This window comes from Mandrillus leucophaeus, unplaced genomic scaffold (assembly GCF_000951045.1).
Source record: "Mandrillus leucophaeus isolate KB7577 unplaced genomic scaffold, Mleu.le_1.0 Scaffold923, whole genome shotgun sequence".
In the NCBI taxonomy this organism is placed as follows: domain Eukaryota; kingdom Metazoa; phylum Chordata; class Mammalia; order Primates; family Cercopithecidae; genus Mandrillus; species Mandrillus leucophaeus.
This window is the reverse complement of record NW_012110064.1, coordinates 1,023,874-1,031,456: the sequence shown is the minus strand read 5'-3', so window position 1 is coordinate 1,031,456 and position 7,583 is coordinate 1,023,874. Positions and strand designations below refer to the sequence as shown.

The window sequence follows — 7,583 nt, the reverse complement described above, 5'->3', positions numbered from 1 at the left end:
TTAGCATTCAATTGTATGTTATGCTAACATGTTTATTTATCCACATGTTGATGGCTATTTGGACTGTTCCCAGATTTTGGCTATGGGCAATAAAAAAGCTATAAACATTTGTGTACAAGTCTCTGTGTGGGTGTGTGCTTTCATTTCTCTTGGGCAAATATCTAGAAATGGAATGGCTAAGTCATATGGTAAATATCTGTTCAAATTTATATAAAACTGCTAAAATGCATTTTTCAAAGATTGTCATTTTATATTCCCATAGGCAACATATGTCAGTAACCAATTATCAATATTGGTATTGTTAGTCTTACATTTTAACCATTCTATTCTGTTTGTAGTGGTATCCAATTATAATTTTAGTTTTAATTTCCCTGATGACTAATGATGCTGACATTTTTTCTAGGCGAAAATTGGTCATTTGTATATCTTCGTAAATCAAATATATATTTACATCTTTTTTGTAATTTAAAATTGATTCATTTTTCTTCTTACCTTTGAATTTTAAGAGTTCCTTATATAGTCTAGATGTAGTTCTTGTATTTCTGTGTTAAATATAATCATTTCCAATATTTTCTTCTAGTCTGTGACTTGCCTTATTTTATTATGGGTATGTTTTAAAGAGCAGTAGTTTTTCATTTTGATGTATTCTAAATGTGAATATTTTTGTTATTCATACTTTTTTTATGTTCTATATAAAATATTTTTGTTAACCAACCTAAAATCATAAAAATGTTGTTTGTTCTTCTGAAAGTTTAATACTTGTGTCTCTTAATTTTAGATCTATAATCTATTTTGAGTTGTTTGTTGTATGGTGTGAATTAAGAACAAAGTATTATTTTTTTCTCCATAAAAATATGCTATTGTTCCAGTCATAGTATTTCATCAGTATAATTTTCTCATTAAATTGACTTGGCAACATTGTGAAAGATAAATTAATATCTATCTATGTATCTAACTAACTAGACTTTTGATTCTAATGATTTATGTGTCTGTCTTCATAACAACATCAAATTGACCTGATTATATCTGTGTTTATATTATATCCTGAAACCAGGTAGTGTAAGTCCTCTAACATTTTCTTTAAAAACTAAAATTACTTATCTATTTGTTATCTCTTATATTACCATATATTTTGAAATAAGCTTGTCAATTTCAACAAGTAATCCTGTTGATTGAGATTGCATAGATTTCTTTCAACAATATTCTTTCAGTTTGCTTTGCACATATTTTTTAAAATTTATCACTAGTCATTTCATGTTTTTGATACTATTATGACTAATATTTTTTACAATTCAATTTCTGTTCATTTTAGTATATAGATATATAATTGATTTTTGTGTGGAGACTTAATATCTTACAGCATTTGCTAGCCTACTCACAAATGCAAGTAGCTTTGTCTCGATTCCTCAATGTATATGCACATACACATTTCTGCATATGTCACATGTGAATGAAGACAGGTTTAATTCTTCCATTCTAATGTTCATATGTTTTATGTTTTGACTTATTGAATGAATTTATATTAAGAGTGGAAATCATTTCCTTGTTACTAATATTCAAAGAAGAACACTAAATATTTCGCCATTAATTGTGATTTTAGCTGAGAGTTTTTCAACTTGACTTTTATCAAGTTGAATGGGTATTACATGCTCTCAAAAGCTTTACTGCATCCTTTGTGACAATCATGGCTTTTTAAAAAGTATATTAATGTAATAAATTATATAGGTTGATACTCAAACCAACCTTGCATTTCTGCTATAAAACTAACTGGGCTATGATATATCACATTGAGGCAGGAGAATAAGACCTGGAGGCAGGGAACTTAAGACTGATCCCTGCTGACTTTCTAGAACTAAATCAAATGAAAGCACGTCAGCAATGACAGGAATGTGAATGGCTTTGTAAGTTCACTTCCTCCTCTCCGTTCACACCATTTACACTTGGTAACTTCACATTCATCCTCTCCATTTACCTAGATCACACACACCAAATAACATCCTTTCCATTTACAATGGGGTACATCCCGAGTAAATGACTCTGTGACTTCACCTCATTCTCTTCATTTACGTAGAATATATGCCAAGTAACCAATGGGAAACCTCTAGGGTATTGAAATTCCAGAAAATTCTGTAAATGGCACTGTTGAGCCCCTATGCTCCGGCTGCTCCCACACTGTGGAGTGTACTTTCATTCTCAATAAATCCCAACTTTTGCTTTCCTCACTTTGTGAGTTTTGTTCAATTCCTTCTTCGAGATGCCAAGAAACTGGACACCTACTGGTAATAACATTTGCTAATATTTTGTTAAGAAGTTTGTATCTATCTTTATGAAGATATTATCTCCCAGTTTTATTTCTTTGATGTTTCGTTTTTGACTTTTGTTATCAGGAAGATGTTGACCTCTGTTTTCTGAAAAAAAAAAAGTGTAAGAATAGTATTTATTTGTTAAACAATTTATAGGCTATAACTGTGAATGTATGTGGGACTGTGTGTTCTTTGAGGTAAAGTTTACAAACTACTAATTCAATTGCTTACATATTTATAGGGCTAGCTATATTCAGAGACCTTTTTTTTAAGCTTTATTTTGAGTTGGTGTTTGAAATATGCACTTGTACTGAATATACATTTTAGGTTGCCATAATATTTTCTACAGCTTCTAAGAGGTTATTCCACTAACTTTTTGGTTGTATATTTTCCATAGGCAACATGAATACTTTTTTTTTTTTTTGTCCATGTTAAAGTTTTATTAAGTTTCAATACATAACATTCCAAAAAGTGAAAAGTGATCTATAATACCCAAGTTCTATGTTCAACTACCAGTTAAACAAGGAAAACATTTTCTATATCATTCTGTTTTACAACTAGTATAAACCCAGAACAATCAAGGTCTGATTCTTTTTCCACAAGTCTGCTAGGTCAGTAAACTATTTATCAAACAGGTGTCTGGTCATTTTAACATATTCCTTGCTTTGAACTTAATAGTCATTCATAATTGGTACAATCTCTATATCCTATACTATCTTTAGGATATCTAAATATCTTAAATATCTAGGATATCTCAAGAGCCGAAAAGGTCCTCACAGAGGCTTTAATCCAAGTAATCATAAAAGTATGGAAGGATTGGGCTAAAACAACTATGGAAGTACAACAACCACATAAATTTGGTCATTACCCATTACAGGTCTGTGATTAGTAGTAGTCTGTTAAATGAGAGTTAAAATGTTGTACTTACTATCCCTAGTTGCAAATGGTAAAACATGACATTGCCATAATTACGACCAAAAAAAAAAAAAAAATCCTAGAATATGAGTTAGTTCCTGTAATCCAACAACTCCAGTCTGTTTCCTTTGAGAAAATTATGCTATTGGCTCTAGTCTCTAAAGCAATAAACTAAAACTTGTTTCCAAGATGGGGAGGTAAAGTGAGCTTATAAAACAATACAGCAAACGTGGCCTACTTATTTCCAGTGTGCTTGCCATTTTAACATGTTTGTTACTTTCCAGATGTCACTCGTAAGTTTTATTCTACAACTAAACTGTGTTTCTTGGTAAGCCACCACCAAAAAAAATGTTTCACTTACTGACAGACACAGACACTTCACTAGATAGAGCTACCACTTAGATTTATCATTTGTATGATTCAACTTAAGTTCTAAATTGAAGAGTTGTCCCATGACTTTAGCTAAAGAAAACGAAAACCAAAGCTGTAAAATCTATGTAAAGAAACACAAGAACTTCCTGACTACTTCCACTTACCAGTTTCCTTAATTACTTCTCCTTTTCCATTTGGTCAATTATTGTTTTAAGGAACTACCACTCACTCCCTAGTTATGAATGTTAATCAACACTGATGCCATCCTCAGGTCCATAGGAACCCTTGAAGGCAAAATTTATTGCTTGCACCAAACCAATTCTGACAGCACTACTTATGCAACTGTAGTGACTTATCGACAATCAGCCACCGTCTGCTTCAACAACTCTTAGCATTTGATTTATCTGACTGCTAGCTTTATCTACTGTGAATAAATCAGCACTCCATGACCGTAATGAGCATAATCCTAAACCATCTTTGCTGTTTCACAGGCATTCGATGCTTTAAACCTGATGTGGAATGCTGACAGATTAACTTTTTAGAAGTCATAAACCTTTAGGAAGTTGGAGATAATTTCATTGCTTATCTATTTTCTCCTTTGCAATCAAGCTGTTCCATTAAAAGTGAGACATTACAGAGTTGCAAAAATTTGAAACAGTAAGAGCAGACACCTTTGCAGCTTCATGGTTGGTTTTGGCCAAACTTTTTATTTAGTATTCTGTAGTTGTTTAACACACACTTAAAAGGTCTTATTCAGGGAGGGGAAAGGGGAGGTTCTTGCGGATTCCCAAGGAAATGTCAGAAAAGCAAAATGGCCAGCATTACCCATTTGCTTTTTTGAGTGTACTGCGTGAATAGCACTTTCCTTACATAGGCATCTGATTTCAGGTTTTTCATGTTGAGAACATTGAGATTTCATTTGGAAGACATCTGAAATCTTCTAAGTAGCATACTCCAACCACCCTCTAATAGCTAGCTTGTTTGTATACGCAGAACAATTCATCTCTCCATTTTACATGGCTAGATGTTTTGTGGAAGATCTTAGAATTGCTTGCGTCATTTACTGGGAAAAATCAGATAGGAATTGGCCTTTAGGAACACTTTTACTTGGAAAGTTACAACACTAATATAACAAGTCTTAACACATTTAATATTTGCTTGTTGAAAAGCAATGTCATAAAGTCAAATAAAATTAAACATGTTTTACTTTTTTTCTCACAAGAATATAAAAATTATGGAGGGGAACTTAACAGGGAATTTAAAAAAGGTGACACAAGTTTTCCTTTTAGTAGTCCTTGGGTAGCTGTGACAGAATAGTTTCACTTTTTCTTTGTTTCTTTGAACTGGGGTTTTGGCTCAACGTTTTGTTTGTTTCTAGTATCTGCTTCTGCCTCCCCCTCTATCAGATCAGCTTCCTCCACAGCCACCACCTCTTGGTGCTCTGCAGCTTGAACTGCTGTAGGAATCACGTGGAGAAGGGTACCCCCTTTACAAAGAAGCGAGAAGCCCTGTTTCTTGTCTGCCAAGCTAATCACGACCACTTGAGTGGAGATCACTTCGGCTGCTTGAGTAACTGTCTTCACTTCTACCATATCCATCACGTGAGCTGCTGTAATCATGATAGAGACTGTTTCCAGCATAAAATGGTGGGGGCCCTTGTTTAGGTGGAGCACTATGTGAGTTATCATAACTCTCATATGAATCTCTGTAGGAACTTCCACTTGGATGATCTGAATAGTCATGATCACGATCATATCCATCTCTATCACTATAACCTCTTGATGGATGATCATCACATGAACGGGAATGACCATAATCATGGTAAGTATAATCTCGTGGTGGTGGGGCATAATCTCTTGTATCACGAGAACTTGGGTAATCTCTGCTTGAAGAGCTGTCTTTAGTAGAATACGCATCATCTCTTGGGGACAAATAAACATCTCTACGAGAGGGCGGCAGTTCCCTTCGAGGTGGACCTCCGTAACTATCTCTCCCATGTGATAAAGGAGCTCTTCCTTCCATTCCACTGCTGCTGTGAACTGGTCCTGATGGTGCAGATCTCTTAGGAGAAGGACCTCCACTTCTTGGTGATGGTCCTCTTTTTACTGGGAGTGGTTCCCTGGAAGAACTTGTGTTAAAATGCATGGAATATCCACCATCATCCATGTGTCCTCCCTATGAGGGAGATTCCCCGGTTCCTCCACTTCCTCCTCTTCCACCTCTTAGACCTCTTGGAGGGCCTCTACTTCTTGGAAGTGTAGGTGGTCCACTTCTACCACTTTCCAATGATTGTTTGGTGGCTTATTCCACTTTGATGGCTTTTCCATCTAATAACTTTCCATTCATGTCTCTGGCTGCATCCTTAGCATCTGCTGGGCTTTCAAAGGTGACAAAAGCAAATCCTCTTGATTTGTTGATTTCACGGTCTTTCATCAAGAGTACTTCCACTATTCACTATTCGTCCGTATTTGCCAAATGGTGCTTCAAGCGCTTTCTCATTTGTTTCCATGTTAAGCCCAACAATGAAGAACTTTCCTGGACAATCTGCTACAACCATTTTTTAAAACATTAATCAATTTCTTTTTTTGTTGGTGAATCAGAGGGGTGACAATGGGTTCAAGTTCCAGTGAGCTCACTAACAGTGACTTCCTACCAACTCAACACCAGTGGCAGCTGCCAGGTCCGAGGACCAAATCGCGAAGTCATTAACGCTACTGTTCAACCAATATGCATACATTTTAAACCTTGTTTTCCTTATGTAATTTGTCTTTTTTCTCTGGCTACTGTTAAGATTTTCTCTATCACAGGCTTTTAGCAATTTTATTTTGCTCTGTTTTATTTTGATAGGCATTTAAAAATATTTCCAGGTGTTGAACAAGCATTGTAGCTTTATTCAAATTTGAGAATATAGTGACCTCTATTTCTTCAATTTATATTTTTTTATTTCTCTGTCCTTACCCTGTTCGGAATTCCTATTCCACGTCTGCACATAAATTTATTTTGTTCCGTGGGTTACTGAAACAAATTATTTCATTCTCTTTCTTTTTCAATTTTAATAGATTCATTGCTAAATTTGAATATTTACTGATATTTTCTTGTATAATATCTTATGTGTTGTTAAGCCTATCTAAAGTTTCATTTAGACATTATTGTTCAACTCTAGAAGTTCTATCTAGTTGTTTGTTTTTTAAATTTCTATTTACCCTTTTATTTTGTTCATGTTATTCTTTACATATGTTTACGTATTTATAATAGCTGCTTAATGTATTTGCTAGTTCCATTATCTCTGTCATTTATAGTTCTATTTGATTATTTTTCTCCTGCTTTGGATTACATTTTTTTACTTAGCAGTCATTTTTTATTTTATGCTGAACATTAAAGATTTGATGTTTTTTGGCTGGATTTTTGTTTTCTTCCTTTAAAAATTGTTAGGCTTTGTATCGACAAGTAATTGGTTACTTATAGATCATTGTCATTCCTTTGAGTCATTTTTTAAAGCTTTTCTGCGAGCAATCTAGAGTTGCCTTTATTCCACTGATAATTTGTCCCAATTATTAAGATACTGTCCCCTCTGATGAAAAGTTACTCTCTTAAATATGCTAAATAATCAAGAACTCTCCACTCTGGCTAGGTGGAGTTCAATATATGTTGTTAGAGCTTGTCTTGTGCAAACTCTGGAAATATTTACCTTATAGATACTTGGTTGTTTTTTTACCTGGCCTCATTGAGTTTCACTCCACACTTGCATATCTGAGTACTCAACAATGATATAAAAGGGCCCTGTAGTTAGATTTCTGAAGCTTTTTTTCTGCATAGCTCTCTCTTCTTAAATTTCCATAGGTTTTTGGGGAACAGGTGGTGTTTGGTTACATGAGTAAGTTCTTTAGTGGTGATTTTTGAGATTTTGGTGCACCCATCATCAGAGCAGTATACACTGTACCAGTTTGTAGTCTTTCTTCCTCACCTCCACTCCCAACCTTTCCCCCAGTTCCC

The 7,583-nt window shown here is 34.4% G+C and overlaps 1 pseudogene; it reads right to left on the bottom strand.

The window, feature by feature from the left end:
- Nucleotides 1-4,964: 4,964 nt before the first annotated feature.
- Nucleotides 4,965-6,147, bottom strand: LOC105531968 (annotated as a pseudogene).
- Nucleotides 6,148-7,583: the final 1,436 nt, after the last annotated feature.